This window comes from Camelus dromedarius, chromosome 36 (genome assembly GCF_036321535.1).
Source record: "Camelus dromedarius isolate mCamDro1 chromosome 36, mCamDro1.pat, whole genome shotgun sequence".
NCBI lineage: Eukaryota > Metazoa > Chordata > Mammalia > Artiodactyla > Camelidae > Camelus > Camelus dromedarius.
Genome location: NC_087471.1, coordinates 1,762,930 through 1,786,148, shown reverse-complemented (window position 1 = coordinate 1,786,148; position 23,219 = coordinate 1,762,930). Strand labels below are relative to the sequence as shown.

The 23,219-nt window shown below is 45.7% G+C and overlaps 1 protein-coding gene across 3 annotated transcripts in view; it reads left to right on the top strand.

Moving 5' to 3' along the window:
* Positions 1-8,663: 8,663 nt before the first annotated feature.
* DIRAS2 (DIRAS family GTPase 2) overlaps positions 8,664-23,219 on the top strand; it is a 28,460-nt gene continuing 13,904 nt past the window's right edge. For 2 of the 3 annotated variants that reach the window (XM_064482433.1, XM_031442289.2), the window contains exon 1: positions 8,866-8,958. The gene's annotated coding sequence lies outside the window, so the exon portion shown is untranslated. Of the gene's footprint in view, positions 8,703-8,865; positions 8,959-23,219 lie in introns of those variants that run through there. The other variant, XM_064482435.1, reaches the window with a different exon arrangement.

Here is a 23,219-nt window from a genome sequence, read left to right as displayed (position 1 = left end):
TGGGGACGTACAGCGGGGGTGCCTACGCCGAGATCCAGGGGTCTGTGAGGGACTGAGGTTCCACAAACAATCACAAAGCAATAAAAGGGAGAAACTGTCACATCAGAGCCCATGAAAACTATACTCAAGGAAAAATGTGGGATCTTATATGCTTTCCTTCCTAGAAAAGAAAGGCTGAAAAATGAAGTACCTCAGTACTTGGCTAAAGAATATAAAAATGTAGAAATAAAGAATCAGAGAAAAATAAGGCAAGAGAGAGAGATTTCATACAGACAAAAGCTGAGATGAATAAATTTGAAATTTCAAATGGTACCAAAAAATCTGAAAATTAGGGTCTTTTTTTTTCCCTCCCATACAACATGCTGGTGACATTCCTTTGATTTTGGGGGGTTTTTATTGAAAGTTAGTTTTTTTTTTTAAAGATCAACAAAATAGATAAAATTCTTATAAGCCTGATGAGTGAACAAAGGGTGAGGGTATAAATGTTGCACAAGCCTAGAAAACGGAGCATTGTCATAGATGCAGGTGATCAAAGCAATTATAAGAGAATGTTACTTACAAATCCAGGGTGATGCAACTTACCATTTCCTATTAAGATGTAAATTAGGAGACAATACAATAATTTTCATAGAAAGATTGAAAATATGATTAAAGCCCAATGCTTTTTAAAAAACACACTATGGACATATAGTTTCACAACCAAATTCTACCTAACCTTTAAATAATCCATTATTTCAGTTATATTTAAAGTATTGCAAACCTTAGAAGAAAAAAGAAGTTGTAAAGTCACTCAACTTATTTGAGAAGCTACTATTATAAGTTATTTTGCAATAATATAATTAAAATAAGAAATATGTCAACCTCCATTATGAATAAAGTGTCCAAAAAGTAGAATCCAGCAGTGTCTTTAAAAGCAGCTCAAAGGAATGTCAAGAATCAATTATATAAGGATGTAGCAATAAGAGTAAGCGTGTGACGTCCAATTAGGAGAGAAAAATCATGTGATTAGATGCTAAAAGGTAAAACTGAGCGATCATTCATAATAAAAGTCATAGGTAAAACAAGAATAACAATCCAGTGGCAAATGCCAGATCTGATGAAATGTTTACCGTTTCCATTGAAAACACGGCGCTCGTCCCAGCCACCCTCACTTTCACAAGCGCTAACCCCCACGCCTGAGCAAGGGATGCGCTCTTTCTGCTTTGCCTTGACAGTCCTTTTCACATCAGCCAGGGTGATCTCCTAAAGCCGTAGGCGAGATCTCACACCTCCTCTGTTTAAAGCCCTCCAAACGATGCTCACTGGGGCTGAAGCTTAGTGATGGGGGGGGGGGGCGGGGGCGGGGGAGGTTAGAGAGACAAGCCAGCAGGACCAGGGGGCACAGAACAAACCTGGGTGACCTACTGACCCTGGAAGGGCGCTCAGCTCCACCACAGTCAGAAAGTAGCTGGAAGTGTCCACAGTGTCTAGAGACACAGTTGCAGAAAAGTACATTTCTTCCAGTTTATATAATTTAATTTAAAATTATCCAAAAAATTACATATGTATTATATATGTGTGTATATATCTGTATCTACTTGTTTGCCTATAATCACATGAGTAAAGAGAAAATCATGAAAGGATGTGGGAATTCCATACACCATCCTAAAGGTACAACAATCTACATCAAATTTATAGCAACCAAGCTTCACATACGAAACTCTGCTTCCTTGCAGCTCTGTCCCATAACATAAAGGCATGTTGATGTCATAAACTCTCTCTATATGTTGCACCCGTTAACATAGATTTGTATGTATTTTTTTGTGCTTTTGTCCTTTAATTCCTGTAAAAGAATAAAAAGTGAAGCTGAGCACCAATATTATAATAATGCTGGGTTTTATGTTTGTCCACGCCTTTATCTTTGCCTGAGAACGTCATGCTTTCCCATGGCTTTGAGTTAGTATTAAGCATCCTTTTATTTCAACTTAAGAGTCTGCCTTTAGAGTTTCTTGCAGGCTGGTCAAATGGCAGTAAACTCACTCAGCTTTTGTTCATCTGGGGATGTCTTAATTTCTCTGTCATTCCTGAACAACAGTTTTGATGGATACGGCATTTCTTTGTTGACAGTTGCCTTTCGGTTGGCGCTTTCCTACTGCCTTCTAGCCTACACGACTCCTGCTGAGAAATCTGCTGATAATCCTATTAAGGATCCCTCGTATTGACAAGTTGCTTTTCTTTTACCATTTTCAAGAGTTTCTTTCTTTGACATTTGACAGCTTGATTATAATTTGTTTTGGTGTGGATTTCTTTGAATTGATACTACTTAGCATTTTTATGCTTCTTGTATTTGTATATACATGCAGTTCCTCTAATTTGGGAGTTTTTGGTCATTATCACTTCAAATAATCTCTCTGATACTCCCCCCTCCCCCTTCTACTTCTTGGGTTCCTTTAATACGTATATTGATCTGCTTAATTGTCCCCCGTAAGTCACTCGGGCTCTTTTCAGTTTTCTTTATTCTTTTCTTTTTTTCTTTTTATTCTTCAGATATGGTAACTTAAAATGACTTCTCTTCAAGCTTGCTAATTTTTTTCTCTTGCCTGTTTGAGTCAGCTATTGAAGCTCTAATAAATTTTCTAACTCTTCAATTGTGTTTTTAAGCTTCAGAATTTGCTTTTGTAATTTTGACCCCTTTGTTGATACTCTTATTCTGTTCATATATTGTTTTTCTGATTTCCTTTGGCTCTTTGTCCATATTCTACTTTGGCTCATTTTAAGGTAGCAGTTTTAAAGTCTTTGTTTAGTAAGTCCAAAGCCTGAATTTCTTTAGGGTTCCTTTCTGGAGGTGTATTTTATTGCTCTGAATGGGCTGCGTATCCCCATTTCCTTGTATGCTCTGTGAACTTTTTTTGGAAATTGGACATTTGAAAAAACAGCCAACTTCCCCAGTCTTTGCAGACTGGCTCTGTGCAGGGCAGGACCTGCACTCATCAGCCTGGCATGAAGGTTTAAAGTCTTGTTACACCTGTTCTGGGCATGCAGCTTCTCTGAGACTATACATGTGCTTTTTATCTTGATTCTCCCATATACATGAGTGCTTTTATATATTTTAACATCCCTAAGCGTCCTATCCCTGCCTCTTCCCTCCCATGGCATTAGATGTTCTACTGGGTTCCTGTGTCTGTAATCTCTTCCTCCCAGGCACCCATGCATCTATGGTCTCCCTGCAGTTTAACTGTGTTGTGGCACCTGGTATACAAACACTGCCACTGGAGAGGAAGAAAAAACTTTCTTTCTACCCTTCTAGGCTCTGTGTCCAAGAATTAAATTAACATAGGACAGTATAACAGGAGAAAAAACAATTTTGATTATGTATGAACAGAAGTCTCATAAAAATATGAGACTCAAAGAGTCATCCACGTGACTGAAGCTTATATACTATCCTGACATAAGAGAAGAGGAGAGGTTTGGGACTTCTAGGTGTTGGGGGAGGCAAATTACGGGACGATAAGGAAAGAAAACATATGTTAAATCAGTGTTGCTTTATTGTGAAGCTAAGTGTCTCTCAGGGAAAACGTTATCTGTGGGAGTACTTCTCTTCCTGGTATCGACCTTTTCTAATAGAAATTTTCCTTATAAATGTAGATTTCCCTTACAAACAGAGGAAATTTAGACTTTATCTTAGACTAGGAAGGGGGAGATAAAGAGATTTACCTGAGTCTGCTGGTTCTCTATTCCCTTCAGCTCAAAATAATTCATATTCCAAAGTGGTACTTTGGGGGTGGCAGCCTCGGAACTCCTTCACCCCCATTCCTAGAGGACTTCTGAGTGCCCTCCTCTGGACCACACTGTGCAGGGGGAGAGAAGGGGTCAGAGTGAGCAAAAATACCACTGAATTTCCTACTGCTCTGAGCGTGCTTTTGCTTGCTTGGGCATTCACTCGGTTGCTGGAGATCCTTGGCCGGTTTCTAGAGCTCCCACAGAGCTACCTCACTCAGTCTGTTGTCACTTACTTGATGTTTCCGTGGGGGAAAGAGGGTCGGGAGCCCCTCAGCTTGCCGCTTTGCTCAAAGTTTTTGACTCTTGTATACCCATGATGGGTTTAGAACTTGGGTGGGGAGGTATGGCGTTTGTGGTGCTTCTCCCTCACATTTTTTTCGGCGCAACGTACTGGGACAATGATGAACGAGGAATGTGTGGCACCCACACTTGGCTTACAGGCAAAAAGGGAAGACATAACAAACAAATAGATAAACAACTCATAAAGAAGCAAGTATAAATGTAGACTCATTGTGACCCAGACTCTAAAGGAAGCAGAATCCAGGGACTGGAGGATGGGAGGTATACTATTTTGCTGGGATTTCCACAACAAAGTAACACATGCTGAGCGGCTTACAGAAACAGATACTTGTTGTCTCATTGTTCTGGAGGCTGGAGGACTGGAAGCAACACAGCTATGGGGCTACAAGTAGTTGTCAGGGCCAGATTCCTTCTGGAACCTTGGGAAGAATCTTGCCTCTTCTTGTTCTGGTCTCTCCTGGTGATCCTCGGCACTCCTTGACCTGCAGGTGCGTCAGTCCAATCTCTGCCTCCATCATCCCGTGGGTGCCTTCTCCTTGTGGCTCTTTGCTCTTTTCAGGAGGATACCAACCATATTAAAGTAAAGGCCCCCTCGACTCTAGGATGACCTCATTTTGACTTAACCAATTATTCCCGCAACAAATCTGTGTCCAAATAAAGTCACATTTTGAGTTACTAGTAGTCAGTACTCCACGTATTTTGGGGAAGACACAATTCGCCCACAGCAGGAAGTGATGCAAGTTTAAACAGTGTGGTCAAGGAAGACTTCTCTCTGGACGATGCATTCAGGAGGAGATTTGAGGCAAAGAATGTCGTGGAACACCCATAGGCAAAGAAGCTCCCAGAGCTGATGAAAAAGGCATGTGCAGCGGCCTCGATGGGAGGAAAACCTTGGTGCATTTGGGGAATGGAAAGAAGGCCAGTTTGGCTGGCACGTGAGAGCAGTGGGAAGAGGGCATGAGATGAAACTGGAGACGCTGCAAGCCACTGGACCGCAACAGCCTTGGGAGCCAACATAAATGCTCGGCTTGATTCTAAAATCTCTGGGATGCCACTCCAGGATGTCTCTGCTCCACTCCCCCTGACTGCTCGGGGAACAGACTGGAGACTGCAAGCATGATGAGGGGAGGCAGCTTAGAGGCTCAGACTCATCCGATGGTGTCTTCAGTCTTCTCGATCTTTCAAAGGGGACAAGAGTGAGAGGAACAGAACACTTGTTCCTGCTGCATATTATGCAGATACTAAAAGGAGAAATGGTGATGTGGAAGGTGATTCTGAGCACAGTGGAGAAACTGGCCTGCGAAAGAGGAGAAGTGGCTGTGTGAGCGACTGGAAACGCAGATGCTTGAAACCAATATCCCACGGTCCTGAAATTTGCCATAATGCCAGGGAGCAGGATGTGGCCACCAGTGGGGATGGCTGGGATGGGATGTGGTGGAGGAAAAAGTCACTGGAAATGAGGAGACCATGAAAAGAAGAGAACATTTTTAGGTGGCACTGGATCCAGCTAAAGAGAAAGACCACCAGACCCAAAGCATGGCAAGACCAATGGAAGAGAGTGGTGCAGTCTAAGAGGAGGCAGGGTTTTACAGCAAGATGGGAAGATACAGCTCAGAAGGTACAATGCATTGAGATAAAGAGAGAAAGGAGCAGAGAGGAACAGGGTAAGTGTGGACTGGAGAAGAGCCAGCTTTTAATTAGGGCAAAAGTGTGGTAGACTCTTCCACAGAGCAGTGTAGGATTTAGAAGAACTTGAATAAGGTTCCCTCGGCTAGAATGGGAGTTTAAGGGAGGCTGGAAAAGGCAAGGGGTTTGACGGGCTGGATCCAGGGATGCGCAGAGCAGTATGAGTGCCGAGTTGCATTTGATGGATGGAATCCACTGTATGCGTTCACAAATATTTTGGTAGACCAAAGAGAACTAGGTCAACCTTAGATAAGGCAGGGATGAGAAACTCTCTGAGATTACAGAAAACAGATGTCAGCTTTAGTAACTGTGGGGCCCGGGTAAGCTGAAAAGATTAATAACAGACAGTAAGCGTGGTGCCTCGTCCTTACTGGGTTGCACGGGGTATGGGGGGTGGGGAGAAGAGAGGCAAAACCTCCTTAGACTTAAAAGCATCTGGTACCGTTGTACAGAGCCTGAAGGGGTGAGTGAAAATACAGAAGCAGAATTACAGCCAGCGGAAGAACATAGCAGCTTTACTCTCTGCGAGAAGACCTACCTTTGAGATTCTTCATCCAGGACAAATTGGTGACGTTTTCTGCAAATCAGTCCTTGGCTTCTGACGCGGCTGCTGCAGTGGCTGCCGGGACCACCACTTGGGACTGAAGCCGCATTGCCCCGGTGGCCGGTGTGTTCTGGGGACTGCCCTCAATAGGACCTGGCGGGGAGGACAGCACCCACGTACGATGACTCACCCAGGGGTGGCTCTCCATTGGGACATCTTTGAAGGGTCAGCCCAGCTTTAGAGGTCTTATTCTGGGGCTGGAGAACTCCTGGACAAAAGCCAAAGGAAAATTCCATTGTCTTCCTCCCTTTTGTGGGGAGCCTTGGGGTGCCTGCGTCTTTCTCCAAGTGGACGTGGAAAGCTTTTTGCATTTCAGGGCTGTGATCTTAGTTTGGAGGGTCTGGCCTATTCAGAGATTAGGCTGGACTGACTCCCTGGAGGAGGAGACAGAGGCAGGGGTTTGAGTTGAAGAGAGCCAGCCCCGGAGGTGGACACCCTGACTGCTGACAAGATTGCTGGGAAATAGGATGTCTTCTGGGCAGTGCTTTTCTGCATTCCACCCTCATGTGGTGGAAGCTTAGAAGGGATGCATGACCAGGTACCAAGGTCCTGGGAGAGTCTGAAGGACCTGAAACATCTGGGGAGAAGGGGCACTGCTTCCCTGAGCACATCTGATCAAGATGACACCCTTTCAGCATTATTTAAGGAGAGACACTGACATGGCATTTGTTAAAAATATAATTAAAAAAACAGACTTTAGCTGGTGGGAAGGGATAAATTAGGAGTTGGAAATTTGCAGATACTAACTACTATATATAAAATAGATAAACAGGGACTTCGTTTGGAGTGTGTTGTTCCATTTAAACAATTACATTGCTGCTTCACATTCTCAGAACAAATAAGAATTAGACGTCAAAATGCAGGATTCCGCTGCAGTGTGGCATTTGCAGATTCAAACCGGCTTCCTTTACCACCACTAAAGTTCTCACTCCCCGCGAGCTCAGTGCAAGAACTGACTTTTTCCCTTCAATATTTCGACCTCTTTAAATCTAACGTCCTTCTCTATTCAGCCCTCAACTTCCATTTTGTCATTTAACCCGATAACCTACATTTTGGGTTGTCATGGAAAACACTTCAATTTATTAGCTTGAATGGTCCTTTCAGATTCCAGAAATGGAGGCAGACATGGGGGGTCTGTGTCTCCAGGTCCTCCTCCGGACAGCTTTCCTGATGGCCCTCCGTCCTTGGTAATGAAGAGGAAGCTGGGAACTGAGTGACTGCCCTGCTTTCCGGCATCATTAAAATAGTAGATTTGCCAATGGTAGCCTGAAACGACTGAGAAAAAAATGGTGTTTTTTTTTTCATATTCCAGTGGCCACAGCTTCAAGGTCAGAATTACGATGACCACGTGAGCAAAATAAATTTTCTTGATCACAATTTTCATACTAAAGTAAGAGTTAAAAAAAAAAACAAAAACCAAAGCATATTTTCCGTGAATAACAGGGCAGAAATTTACTTCGGAAATAAACATCAAAAGACAATAGTAGCTGAAATTGTAAATTCAAAATAATTTTCGAACAGATACATGGTATCTCATAAATACAATGCATAAAGCAAATACATCAAATTTATTTATTTAAAGAGCAAGAAATAAATAGAATTTAAAGAGCAAGAAAATACTGCCCAATTCTCTCGGAAAATTTGGTGTTAAAAAAAGAATGAGTTATAATGGGAAGAAGAAATCTTGCTCGTGCCGTTTAAATTTAATATGGATCAATGCCACAGGCAAGCATTTTTTGAAGTGTCGGCACGGAATCGTTAGCCATACATCTTATTTTTTTGCTGATTCATCTGTTTTTGATCAATGCTTCTTTGACAAAATGGTTTATCAATGTCAGAAGATAAACCTGATTATTTCCTTGAAATGCCAATGTGAAACTGTTCTGTGAAAAGGCAGGTTCACTCCCAGATCGCCAATGGTTTTGTTACAGGAGCCTATTCAATTAGAATATATTAATCTGCACCGTGTGGCTGGCTCTCCATCACGGCCCGGTTTTACCTGCCTTATAAGCGAGGTTTTTTAATTTAGTATCTGGACACCGAAAAGCTTACGAGCTTAGCAGTGATTACAGTCGGTAATGTGAACAAGCTAGAACAAAAGAATCTGGTGCACTTTCAATGAAATTATTTTAATTCATTGGATTCTCGGAGAATTCCCGTCTTGAGCATCCATTCCAGCAACATGCGGTAGGTGGCACCTAAAAGCTCTTCGGAGGCCCGCGGGCGCCATTGAAGCCGGAGAGGCGGCCGCTGCCGCAGCTGGCGGGACTGGGGGGGCCGGGGCTGGGGGGACGAGGAGGTGCGGGGAGGCGCGCGGACCGCGGGGCGGCCGTGGCCGCGGCGGGCGGCGCAGGTGCGCGGGGGGCGCGGGGCGCGGGGGCGCGGGGCGGGGGCGCAGGTGCGCGGGGGGCGCGGGGGGCGCGGGCGGGGGCGCAGGTGCGCGGGGGCGCGGGGCGCGGGGCGGCCGAGCAGCTGACAGCGTCGTCACGGCGGCCCCGCCCGCCCGCCCGCCCGCCGGCGGGAGGAGCCCGCAGCCGCGCAGCCTGCGCCGCCGTCCTGTGCGAGGCGAGCTCCGGGAAGGCTCTGGGCAGAGCTGCGTCCGCCCGCAGGTAACCGATTTCTCCCCCTTGGCCGCGGCCGCGCTGCCTCTGCGCCGGGGCGCCGGAGGCCTCGGCGGCTTTGGCGCTCTCGTTTGCGAGCCCCCGAAAAGGGGCCGCCGCGCTCCGGGAGGGCGAGCGGGCTGTGTAAAGGCTGGAGTTGGCCCGGGGAGGGGGAACTGCATTTCTGTATCCTGGTCAGGGAGGGCGAGCATCTTGATACACTTTCCTAAAACAGGTCCTTAAAAAAAAATCTGTATGTTACACATTGTTTGAGACTCCTTCCAAAGCAGGAGTTCGTGTTTTAGAGAATTCTACGGTGCAGGTGTCTCTGTTAATACAGAAGTGGATTTAATGGATTTACGGAAGTCCTGAAAAGAATGTGGTCCCAAGTGAGAAAAACGCGAGGCACGCTGGAGGCTGCTGTTTTGTTCAGCATGTTCTCCTACTAGATGGGAGCCCTTCGTGGGCTTGGCTGAGACTTGGCTAAATATTTTAATTCTCCTTTGAAAGAATGTGTTTCATGACGTCTGCATGTGTTTTTCCTGTTTCCTTATTGTAAGAACAGAAGATAGCAAAGGCTTTGCAGCCCACCTTTAGTTGTAAGACTGTGGTTCCCACAGGATGACAATGACTGCCGACAGCTCCTAGGCTTGCCTGCAAAGCACTGCTGGCTTCTCGCCATGTGGGAACCTGCCTGGGTCCTACATCTCGAAAAATGCTGTATTTTCCCTTTAAAACTCCAATTCACATTGGTTGGGGGGCGGCTTGAGAGACTTTTCAACGGGAAGCTCCGTGAATCATGTTACATCCACTGAATGGTGAGTTACACCGCTGTGGTGGAATTCAGGTCCTTCTGACTGTACAGTGACACAGCTTGCCTTCCTTAGGGATTTATTCTGCATAGTTGCCCACATTGTCTTTCGAACGACCCCCCTTCCATGTGAGAAGCTAGTCTTAGCACAGGGAACCTTTTCTGCTTTGAACTAAAAACTTAAAACAATATATACATTTTAAAGGAAGATTTTCTAGGTAACAGTAAAAGGCTGGAGCATTTTACATTCCAAATCAGTCCAAATGTGCTTCTTCTCCAGTGGCATTTGGATTCGAAGAGGTGGAGTGGGAGGGAGAGAGAAGGGGAGGATAAAATTAGAATAAATTTAACAAATTTGTAAGAGAATAATACTATTTTTTTTTTTTTTTGGTTGTTGCCTGAAATTGCAAATTGTCAACAATTCTATCTCTGGAAATGCAGGAGGTCCTGTGGGCTGAGGCACAAAAAGATCCGTAGTTCGTTTTGTAGAAACAGAAGACACAAAGCAGGGATGCATTTTCATCCCATTTAACACATGGCATTTAATTTGGTAAAAGGGACGGTGGCGCCCGGTGAACAGAGGAGAGGAGGGGAGAGAGACGGGGTTGTCGCCACCATCACAGAGAACCGCCGCTCACTCAGTTATTTCTGCAGACGGCAAATGTATGTGCACCATTATTGCAGAAACCTCCAGAATCTTTTCTCGCTACAGCTTTCATAGAGTTGTTCCTAAGTAGGACTCAGGAAACACCCAAATTGAATTCCCAAGTTGTGGAAGTCCCCTTTTCCGCTTGTGTCCAGCAGTCAGGCATTCCCGGCAGTCAGCAGTGCCATTTCACCCGAGCAGAACAGAGCACACTTTATTAATTTCCCGTTGTGCACAGCCTAGAGACCGCACGTGCCTTTGCGCTGTCAGAATTGTATTATTTCAGGCGTAATTACTGTCTCTACTTGGATACCTGCGTATCTTGCTGAAAAAAAAAAATTGAAACCTTTGAAAAACAATGGTGTTCTTTTATCAAAAAGAGTGTATCTGTGGTAATAAAAACATGTTCATTTTTCTAATTTTGTGACCATGGCTGATATACCAGTACGTTGGAAATGAACCTATTAATTTAGATAAAATTATTATTTTCCTCCAAGATAAAGGCAGTCAATTTTTGCACTAGAGAATTTCTTTGTTACAAAGAGGAATATTTGGTTTTCTGGGTGAGGAGGCTGCCTGCCAGCTGTTTTAAGTTAAGAAGGGCTCATTGCTGACCTGTAACTTTCAACTCAGATAACCATCATTTCCCATTTCCACTTATATGGTGGATTGAATCTGTCTGTCTGTCTGTCTGTCTGTCTGTCTATCAGTCAATCTACCACCTATTTGTCACCTATTTATCACTCATCTATCTGTTTGGTGTGGGTATTTATAATGGGCAGATGTCTCTTTAAAGTGAGAACTGATTTCTAGGACCTTAATTGGTTTTGCTTATGATTATTCTAGGAAAGTAGCCGCTCTTGATCAAAAGGGGAGGCGATTGTCATGTTGTCGGAATTGCTAACACTCTTTCACAAGTAAAATTTACACATGCACGCACGCTGAAAGGTGAACGTAAAAGTTCTTTGATTTCAAAGTGTGTTTTCGTTTTTATTTTTATTATGTGGCTTGCAAGTCTGGCTTCCTTGACCAGGCAAGGATTTTTTAAAGTACTTGGATCAAATGCCTGCTCGTTCTCTCGTCCTTTGCTCCTGCCACTGGCAAATTCAGGGAAGGAAGATGGCTTGCAGCTCTCCCCTCAGTGCAGTTAAGTGTTTTCCCATAAATCAGTACTGTCCACTAGTAATAAAGCACGTGAGCCACACGCATAATTTAAACTGTCCTAGCAGTCACGTTAGAAAAGTAAAAATAAACGGCTGAAATGAATTTTAAAATATTTTCTTTAACCCAATATATTAAAAATGACCGCTGAAAGATGTAATCAATACAAAATATTAGTAAGATATTTTACTTTTCTTATGCTAAATCTTGCACTTACGGTACATCTCAATTCAGGTTAGCCGTGTTTCAAGAGGGCAGGAGTCCGTGTGGCTAGTGGCTACTGTGTTGGCCAGCGCAGGTATGGCATGTTAACCTTTTGACAAAGCAATTTAGAAGCTGAAATGTTAGATGTTTCAATTAAACTACATAAACACCATCAAAAACAAATATGCAGATGATCTCAAATTGCTACAAGACCTGTGTCCTACCCTCCCCTGCCACTAAGCTAATTGTGCAGCCTTGGACCTATTTTTACTGCTTTGTCAGTAAAACGAGAGGATGGGGTCAGTACTTCCCTTGGCTTTATGAAAAATCACCAGTAGATGTGGATTCAACCCACGTGCAGCCTAGAGATCTAATGTAGCAGAAACAAAGGGCAGAAGCCTGATGGTGGGTGCTGGCGTTTTGCACCAGTACCGAGTTTGCAGTTCCTGGTGATGGATGTCAGCAACTGAGGCCGGTGCCTCATTGGAGATCATTCACTTTTCACATTTAAATTGCTGGGCAGTGGGGGAGGGTATAGCTTAAGTGGTAGAGCGCATGCCTAGCATGTCTGAGGTCCTGGGTTCAATCCCTAGTCCCTCCACTGAAAAATCAAATAAATAAATAAACCTAATTACCAACTCCCAGCAAAAAAAAAAAAAAAAAGAAAAAGAAAAAAAAATTAAATTGCTGGGCAAGTGGCAGCAAACCCATCGCAAAATCAACAAATAGCTGGTGAGCTGGTATTTACATCGTTTTACATCATCCTTCACTGGTATGTGTATCTTCGATGTTCGTGTCTCGATTTCAACACCATTAGATAAGGTTTGGTGAACTGAAATGCTTTACAATTGACTGATGCATGAGTACTGACTTCTGGAAACACAGAATGACCTTAATGGCAAGATGTCCGTTTCTTCACCCAGTCCCGGGGTAGCTTCTGTGATCGATGAGTGCTGAGGGGACGGGCACCGCTTCCATCACGTGGCTCTCTGCCCTGGAAATCGTGATAGGACCTTTAAGGAGCCCTGTGTTTTGTGTGAACGGAGTTTATGCAGTATTTTTCTAGAGCTAATTAATGTCTGGAAAGTGATGTGTTTCTGAGGAAATAAGAGAACAGAGGAACGTCCCATTAGGACTTCCTACAGTAATTAATCTGTCTCTCTGTCTCTCTCTTTCTCTCCCCTACGATCCCTTAACTTCTCACTTGGGCTCCAGGAAGGTCCAGAGACTCACCAGCGTTCAGACAGAGGAACTTTGCAGGTGTAAACTTTCCTTCCTGCATCGTCTTTACACTCAGAGTGTTTAATTGGAACCCCTCTGTGACTTCTGAATCCGGAGTTTATCTTCAGGTGATGCTGAGCAAAGAGGAAAAACGATTAGTATCCAGGTCTCTGCATCCAGAGCAAAGCCAGGAGTTCTCTCGGGCCTCTGTTACCTTAAAAATCCAGCTCAATGACACTTTCCTTCTGGTATAAATTTGAACTCATCTCCCCATCCCCGCTGCCCGGCTCCACCCCCCACCCCACCCTGCACTAAGCACACACCCACAAGAGCAGTGCCTTACCTCACTGCCTGCTTGAAATAGTCTCCTGAGATTTCAAGAAAGACATCCGTGGACTAGTCCCCAACACTTACCTCTTTTTGAGGCCGCTTTGAACTTCATTGGGTTCTTGACCACAGAGTGATGGGAGGGCACCACGAGATGTAAAACTGACCTTTCTGTTTTTGTTAACGTCTTTGTAAGCTCCATGCCAGGAAAAAAAAAAAAAAAGCTGGAAATGTTGAAAGGTAGAAATGATTGGGTGATCTAGATTTTGAAAGGAACCTAAATTTTCCGGGATTTCATGACAACCACGTGCGTATATATTTTTGATTATTTCAGATAGATTTACAGAGGACACACTGTGCACCTTGTCTTTGTTCTTCCCTTCCTTTAAATGTTAAATTCCTCTAAATACACCATCAAAGTCAAGACACAGAAATAAATCAGTTTGTTGGAGCAAATATTGAAACATAAAGAGTGAACGTGTAAGTATAGAGAATTTTTAGTGATCTCAGAGTAGGGAAGAATTTTCTAAGGATGACCCCAAACTGGGATGCTGAAGAGGAACAGTTTGTTAAATTTGGCTTCCCAGAAATGTTAAATTTGTGTCCAGGAAAAATAAACAATAGCAAAGGACAAATGGCAGCTGGGAATAAATATTTGCGACGTATTTCGGAGGCAGTCTAATTTCCGATGAGGTCTAATTTCCTTAATACAGCGGGTCTCAAAGTTTGAGCGTGCAGACCACCTGATGGGGTAGTTAAACGCGAGCTTGCTGGATTCAGCCCCAGTGGCTCTGATTCAGCGGCACCAGCGCAGTCCGAGTGTGGTCAGGTGAGGGAGCTGGTGCTGGTCCACAGAGCACAGCCTGAGAACGACTACCTTGAAACTGGGTAAATACTATCCTTGCAAATAGAAAACTGAGCACAGCACAAGAACATGCCAGTCTCAAAGATGCACGTTACGTTTAACATGTGAAAACGTGCTCAGTCTCACACACGTCAAATAGATGCAATCAACTCAGTAATGAGAAGCAGCCTTCTTGTTACACTGGAGAGGATCAAAGAATTTCATAGGCTGGGCTGTACCCAGGGTGAGGAGCCAGCACCGTCATACGCCGTGGGGGGCGAATTGACGGTGATTTTGGAGGGCACTGGCGATCTGCCCCAACTTTGAAACGCACATACACTTTGATCCGGTAGCTCCACTTGTAGGAGTGTATTCTGCACATAGACTCAAAAATCTGATGGGATAGTTCAGCCTGTTCGTGGAGCCGAAAAAGCAGAAATTACTGGTTGAAGACGGCTGGGCCTGGCAGGCGCGGCGTGGCCCCGGCCTGCGCGGACGCTGTGGGCGCTCCGCTCCCGGCGGCCTCTAATTAGCTGTCAGGTGATCTCGCTCCCTCTTTGCCTGGGGACCGTGTTGTTGACACGATGCCCCTAAACTCGTAACACATACTAAACGTCGCACTGCAAACTGCCCTTCCCCGTCTGATTTGTGCCCCTGACGGTTTCTGGGGATTGAAACAGAAACCATGCTGAGTAAGTAGCCGCTGTGAGTTAATGTGAAAAAATGAGTCCAATCACGTTAATACGTTGGAAATGTATAGGACTTTGTCTTTTTTTTTTTTTTTTTTTTGCATTTTCAGGCATGAAATACTGTTTATTTTTTGCATTGGTGATTGTCTTCTACTCTTTTCATTGTTTACGTGGACATTCTTGTTACTCAGCTCTGTCCTTTAGGACAGTCCCAGATTCCACTGAAACGCTTCTTCATCATGCAAACACAAGCCATGTTTGGGGCACGGGGCTCCTGCTCTGTAAGCCTGAGGCAGCCAGCGAGACCCAAACTTTTCATATAGGACTTGTGCTAATTAGCAACTGTGAGTCTTGAACTCAGCATTGAATGGTGTGCAAGTCCTAAGTGTTTTTGTGTCATCTCGTTGCCTTCTCCTAAGACCTGCAAAACCCAGCAAAATCCGAGGGCCTGCTCTGACTCGAGTCCCCTGTGGCCTGACCTTTTCCTGGTCAGCCTTATCGGGGCACCTTTGCCCGCTGGTATCAGCGCGACGTTAACACACTGGTTCAAATCCCCACGATGGAAGGGTAACTCATGTTCTCCCACAGGCAGGTGTTACGTGGGGCGACTCTGGTTGCTCAGAGCTCACCTTTCGGTGTGTGCCTGTTTTGATGAGTCAGAAAACATGCACAGCCATCCATTATTAGCTGCCCAACTTCGTTACTGCATTTTTGGAATAAACACGAGATGTTCTGGAAGTTGCTTGGCTGGATTATCTGTCAGTGTGAAAAAACTTCCAACGTTTTAGAATCCAGGATCCTTTCTCATTTGGATTGGCCTGGAAGCCTTCCCAGGTTTGCTAACCCTGAGTTGAAATTCAGCTTCTGCTACTTACTAGCTGTGGATCAGTGAGCTGTTACTTTAATCACCTAATGTCTCAGTTTCCTTATCTGTAAAATGGGGCCACTGACACCTAAATCAGAGAGGTTTTGAAGCTCAGGCCTGGCTGGGACCTCTCGCCACTTGCTGGACGGTCAGGATCCCTGGGCTGTGTTGGTGGCTGCTGTCTGATCAGCATCTTAATTGCTCCTTTCTCTCACCATCTCAGATTTATTCTCCTTTGCAACCTGGCATCAAGCCCATTGTCTCCTAGTTGCCCTTTGCCTCTGGATGGAATTCCGGCCTTTAGTGTTAGCCTCTTCTAATTTACCTAGTACATACATTCTCCAAGTCATCTTAAAATACTGATTTTTTTTTCCTCTAACCTCTTTGGCTTTGAGCTGGACCTGCAGAACTCCCTATTTTGTTTCTGGTTAAATCCATGTTCCTTCTTACATATGCATGCTGTTCCTCTGTTCCTCTGTCCCTTAGTCCCTCATCTCCCCACAGCCGGTCCTGACTCTGTAGCTGGATTCATAGTTTGCAGTGTGCGTAAATATCCCTTCCTTGATAACTTTGTCATTTTGGTCCTGAGCTGTCTGTTTGTGTGATGACTCTGAGGCCTTGGCCTTGACTGGAAGTCTGATGAGGGCGGGAGATGCTAAGGCCTGTCTGATGTCATCTGTCATTGGATTCTGGACACATCGGTAGCTATAGCCTTTCACAGCAGATTTTGCTGGCCTGCCTGGTAACCGGAGAGCAGACCCAAGTCAGTATTCTTTGATGAATGGCTCCCAGCTCCTGGCTGTGTGCCCTTGCCATTTCTCATCCCATCAGCTTCTGACCTCCTGGATATTCTGTGCTCACCTAGGGTGCTGGCCCCTGGTTTAGTCTTCTCCCTCACCCTGTGCTCAGAGGTCATCCAGGTGACTTCAGCTTTTTCCCTCCACACCCGCAGTCACAGGGCATCTTGTCCGTGCTGGAGGCTCTCCCACTTCCAGAGGGACAGTGGAGCACCTTCCTCCTGACCACAGCATCCTGGCCCTGCAGCATGCTGGCTCAGCTTCTCCCCGAACCTCTCGCAGAACGCACATTTTATCTCCCGAGTATATTCAGTTATCTTCCCATTAACATTTAAACGTGTCTGTGTCTCTGTACTTGGAAATGAATTTTTTAAAACCCTATTCTTAAAAAAAATCAGAAGTGGGTACCCCTCAGCCACCGATTCACAACCTGTCCTCCAATTCGCAACCACTCTCGAGAGGTATTTCTAAGCTGCCTGTATCCTTTCTGCATCTCAGGCTCTCACCCCTCACCCTGGGGCAACCTGGCTTCCACCCGCGGGGCTCTTGGAGCATCTCTTGCTCAGTTCACCAGTGACTTTCATTGCTTTTCAACCGAACGGGTGCTTGCTAGTTCGCGCTCTACCGCCAGCTCACGTGGTCCAGCCCTCGCTTCTTTTTGGAAGTCCTCCCTTTCCTCGGCTTCCACAATATGCCCTTCCGTGCAGCTGCTTCTGTTTCTACAATTTGGTCACTCCTCTTAGCTCTTTGCAGATCCGCTGCCTTTCAGACATTGCGTTTTGGCCACGTCTAAGTCTTCTGCTCTCACAAGCCGCCTCATCCACAGACGTGGCCTCAATCCCTGCCTCCGCACGGACGGCCCCCGACTGTGCATCCTGATCCCAGCTGCCCCGGGTGCCTCGTCCACCTGCCCGCTTGATGTGAGCCCGCAAATGCCCCAGGGCTGCTTGGAACTCTGAGTGCTGGAAGTCAAGCTCGTGGTTTCCCCCTAAAACCTGACCTTTGATCTCATCCCATCTCTCCAGTTCCCCCAACTGGAAACCTTAGGAGTTTTCCTGGACACTTTTTTACTCTGTGTCTTAACTCTTTCCTCCACCAACTGTCACTGATCACTGCTGGCTTCGCTTTAACTGTTTCCTGTCTTTCCTGCTATCACTCCGGTTTAAGCCCCCTGTTTTTGGCCCGATTTGTTGTAATAGACTTCTTGTCTACTTTCTGTGTCGAAGCTATGCCCCTTCAATGGCTGCGGGTTGCCCTCTGAGAGCCCTGATGGTCTTGGCCGGACCTCCCTTCTAGCCCCATCTCATATCTCCTTCCCCTGGCTGACTCTGGTGGTCATGCCACCCTCCTTCCAGTGTTTAGAGGGCTCTGGATACAGAGCCTCAAATGTGGGGGGGAGGGGACTCTCTTTCCACAGGACCTGCGCGTTGCCTTGGTCTGGCTTTGCTAGAACAGTCCCGTAGCAGAGGGCCATGGACGAGGCGTCTCCAGCAGTGGAACCAGCCTGCCACTGAAGGAGTGGTGTGGGGCAGACTGGTCCTCTGCTGTCGGAGCCTGGGTGCTGATCTGAGAGCCCACTCAGGCTCCCGCCAAAGCGCAGGCACGGCCGCCGGTGCACGGCCACGTGCAGACAGAGCCCGGGGTCTCTGCACATGTCGGGCTCGCCTGAGGCACGTTGCTTAACCTGGCCTCCCAGCCTGTTCTTTGGAAGTGAAATATCAATTCGTTCATGCACTGAGCAGCTTCCTGTGCACTTTTTATGGGTCAGACAGTGATCAAGCACTGGGGAGGCAGCTGTGGATGAAACAAATAAAGCCCCTCATGGAGCTTATAACGTAGTGGCAGTAAACACAAATTCTAAAGAGGCAAATTACATAGCGTGTCAGAAAGGGATACGTGCTCCGGAGAAAAGTAAAGCAGGAAGAGGCTAAAGACTGCCAGGGTGGAGCTGGAGCTGTAAATTCGGACGGGGCAGTCAGGCGAACTCTCACTGAGAAGGTGATGTGTGAACATGGGCCTGTGGGAGGTGATGGGGGAAGAGTGCTCCGGGTAGCGGGAACCGCCAGTGCAAAGGCCCTGAGGCAGGATCATGGTGGGTGTGTCCAAGTAGCAATGAGGGGACAAACAAGGCTGGAATGAAGTGGCCTGGGGGCAAAATAGTAGGAAGTGAGAATGCAGGTGGGGGCTGAGCCCTTTACCTGTTACTCTCAGGGAGACAGAGGGGCCAGCGGAGGCTTTTGAGCACAGGAATGACATGGGATGGTGCCTGAGTGGGGAACTGATTGGAGTGGCTCGAGGCCCCAAGCAAACTGACCAGTTAGAAGGCTGCGGCGGTGATCCAGGGAAGAGGCGACAGTCACGTGGGGAAGGTGACGTGTGGTTAAGTCTGACGTGCTTTGAAGATGTCGCTGACCCACTTTGCTGATGGAACGGACATGCGGTACGGGAGAGCAAGGGGGCTTCAATAGGACTCCGAGGCTTTGGCCTGGACGGCCGGAAGGAGAATGTTGGCATTGGCTGAGATGAAGAAGATTGTCGGGGAGCAGTTTGGGGAGATACAGGTGGTACGGTTTTGCACATACTGTATTTGGGGTGTCTCCAAGTCATCAGAGCAGATGTTGGGGAGGGAGAGGGCACAGGAGTACAGGTGAAGAAACAGACCTGGCCTTGGGGATGGGGTTGGGAGTTGCTGACATGTAGATGATATCAAAGTTGTGAAACCTGATGACACTGATTAAAGGATGATGGGGAGCATAGCAAGGAGGGAGATGTGAGGCTGTCTTACTGGCGAGCTAATTAGGAGTGATGGCACCGACCACCTCCCTTGACATCAGTCTGACCCAAGCTGGACCTCCTGGCTCCTGCTTCCACTCCTGCCCATCAGCAAGGAGGTCCTGGGACAGCGGGAGTCAGATCTGTCACTTCTCTGCTCGAAACTCTCTGTGGACCTCCCATCTTTCCCATAGTAGAAGCTGCCTCTGCACCACCTGCATGTCCCCTGCCCATTACCTTGCTGGCCTCATCTACTTCTCTCCTTCCCTCCCCTCCTACATCCTAGAGTCCTCCCTGGTCCTAGAGCATGTCACACTGCCTCCTGCTCTTCTCTCTGCTGGGAGAATTCTTCCCCCAGGTGTCCAGAATTCACCCTTCACCGCTCTCAAATCTTTGCTCAGATAGCAACTTTCCAGGGAGCCCTTCCCTGGCCTCTGGTCCCCTCTGATGTCCGCTATACGTCCTCGAAATGTAACTGAAACATACTGCACTGACGTGTTGGTATCAAATGCATCCACATCCATGGAAATCCTTCATTTGGAAGACCTTTAAAATGATAAAAAATTATTTTCAGGTTTTTAATTGTGCAGGGAGGAGAGCTTTCAAGGAACACACTTGCATTGCTTTTGACAAACTCAGATGCAAAAATGCTTCCACCATTACATCTCTTTTCAAAATGCTCTCTCCAGAGGACAGTGGTTTTTCCAAAGTAGGCACTGAGTCTCTGCCTCTTGTTTTAAAATGTCACCCTTATGTTACATGGTGATGGAGGAAGTGTGTGTATTTTTGGAAAACACCTGCTATATGGCATATGATGAAAAGCCACCTGCCACACAGAAAACGGCCATGAATGCAGACCAGTTGCTTTTTGTATAATAGAAAAACACACCACTCACCTCTCAGTTCTGCAACACTTAGATGTTCTTTGCCACAAGATAGCTAGTGAACCTCCGTGTGGTCAAAAATATCTTCATGGTCGTTCCTCACGTCCACATAAAATATTGTAAAGAATCAACTTGATCTTAAAGGCCTCGTTTTCATGTATCAAAAATACAACATCCTAATGCATGCTGTCCAGTAACTCTAGCCCGCCTTTGGCTTCAGCTTCTTTGCTGCAGGAACTAGCTGACAAGTGATGTGATAAATTCATTCGCCTCTGGTTCTGCCCCTGTAATGTTACCGTTGCCGCATTCCATTGCCGACCTATGCGTGGTTACCCTTACTTGGATTTGTCCAGACTTGGGATGGATTTCTTTAATAAAGAGTTCATTTGTCTCCTCTGGTCCAATTTTCCTTGGTCAGGACACAAAATGCAAAATACACAAAAATGTATTTCCATAGCAGATTATCAACATATGCTAAGCGTGTCTGACATGACCGGCGTTGGAGCGGATGCAATAATGTGCTGGTGGACGAATCCCACGGGGACCCTGCCTTCGTGGCACTGATACTGCAGGGAGAGGGAAAGAGAAAACACAGGTGAACGCTGAGAGGAAACCGTGTGTGCCCAGATGTCTTCTTATTGAAAGAGGACCAGTCCCACCGAGCATGGACGTGCTGAAGTGTGTTTGAAATATTTGTACTTTGTTTAGTAAATCTCTCCCCTGTGAAACTTCTAACGTTGGTTCTTCATACCTTCAGCATCGTTCCCTAATTATCTCCCTACAGGTTTCTTAGAGAGGAACGCATGGTGGTTTGTCACCATGCATTCTGGTATATTATTTTATTTATTTTTATTATTATTCTACATTGAATTTTTCCCACAGTAGATACACTGTTTTAGATTCCTGCCACAACTGGAAAAGAACTCTAATTTCTCCACATCTTGTGCACTTGTTATTCTCTGTTTTGTTTTGTTTTGAATTTTTGATAGTAGCCATTCCAGTGGGTGTGAGCTGATACCTCATTTGGTTTTCATCTGCATTCCCCTGTTAGCTAATGATATTTCATATCTTTTCATGTGCTTACTGGCCATTTGTATATTTTCTTTGGAGAATGTCTATTTGAGTTCTTTGTCCATTTTTTCGTGGCTTTGTTTTTCTCTTTGTTGGTCAGCTGTAAGTGTCCTCTATCTATGCTGGATATTGGGTTTGTATCACATATATGACACACTTCCTCCCATGGTGTAGCTTCTCTTTTAACACTCCTAATAATGTCCTTTGTTGCACAAAAGTTTCTAATTTTTATGAAGTCCAATTTACCTATTCATGTGAAATTGCACGGGGTCCCCAAAAGCCAGAATCATCTTGAAAGAGAATGAAGCTAGAGGACTCATACTTACAGTTTCAAAACTTATTACAAAGCTACGTTAGATAAAATTGTGTGGCCCTGGCATAAGGGTAGACATATAGACCAATGGAATAAAACTGAGTCTGGAAATAAGCCTCTGTATTTACAGTTAGTTGGTTTTTGATAAGGGGCTCGAGAACATTCATTGGGGGAAGAATTGTCCTTTTCACAGACAGTCCTGGGACACTCGCTATCCACAGATAAAGGAATGAAGTTGGGCGCCCCCCTACCCTACACAAAATGAACACAAAGTGGATCAATGGCCTAAATAGAAAAACTAAGGCCATAAAACTCTTAGAAGAAAGCATAGTGGCACTTCCTCACGACCTTGGATTTAGCAGTGGGTTCTTACATCTAACACCGAAAGCAGGGGTGACAGAACAGTTCATGAGTGTGCGAAGAAAGCTCTTTTTATCCACTTGGCAATTTTGTAAACTTTCATTTGGCTGAAGCTGGAAATCCACCCAACCACGTACACAGGCACAGACCCACGTTCCAGCCTGCTGACCATGAACGAAGGGCTCCAGGCTGCGCGCCGTAGACGTTAAGGCATCACCCGGCATAGAGCACTTTCTTCTTGCCCGTAAAGCTTCTGCCTCCCAGCTGTCTTCATCTTTTGCTATTTATTTCCCCAAAGGGATAGCGCCCTGTGTTGGGCATTCACGGTCAACCCTGGTAACTGATCCTTTGACCAGGACAATGATACTGTCTTTTATTCATGTGACCTGCCTTTTCATTTCTCTTACCCACATAGAAAGGAAGGAAACAAAGCAGAAAATGGTCCAAACCTGGTCAGGCTTTTGGCAGTCTGAAATGCATCACTCAGTGCACCTTGTTTGGCTGTTTGGGATTCCGGGCCATCATACTTTCCCAAAGTGGAATCGTTTTATTTGTTTTAAAAAATTTTTTATTTTATTATTTTTTGTAGGGGGAGGTGATTCAGTTTATTTATTTATTGTTTTTAGAGGAGGTGCTGGGGATTGAACCCAGGGCCTCGGGCGTGCTAAGCATGCACCCTACCACTTGCGCTATACCCTCCCCCCTCCAAACGGAATAGGTTTAGACAAACTTCAGTGAATCTTATTTCCGTGCCTAAGCTGTGGGCTTATTTGCCTCTCAGTAATGAAACTCTTAAAGAAAAATTTATTCGACCCCTTCCATTCCAAGAAATGTCCCAACTTCTCTCCACCTAGCTCATTGTTGCAGACATTGCAAATCTTGCAGTGAGTGCCCGGGGACTCCCCCAGCCCCGGTGTGGGGTGATGGCTCCATTTCCTGGGGGCGGGCGTTCTTCAGCATCTGCACTGACAGTGCCAGGGAGGGTGTCTCCCTACCACCAACAACCAAGATTCCCAGAAAAGGATTCTGCATCTTTGGAGAAAGCTGGGCCCTGGATATTGAAGTCTTTACGATCAGGCAGGCACTTCTCACTAATGGATCTTCCATTTTTTATATTCAGCTGAGAAGTTACGTGAAATGCATCTTTAATTGAGAGTCTAAAAATATATAAAAGTACACGCTCTTACCTAGAGAATTCATGCTCTGCTGAAAGTTGTTCATGTCTTTGTAAGACAGCCTTGTTTGTGTCGTGCTGTCAGCAATAGTCCTTATTTTTACTTGAAATGACCCATTTACCTTTTCTTG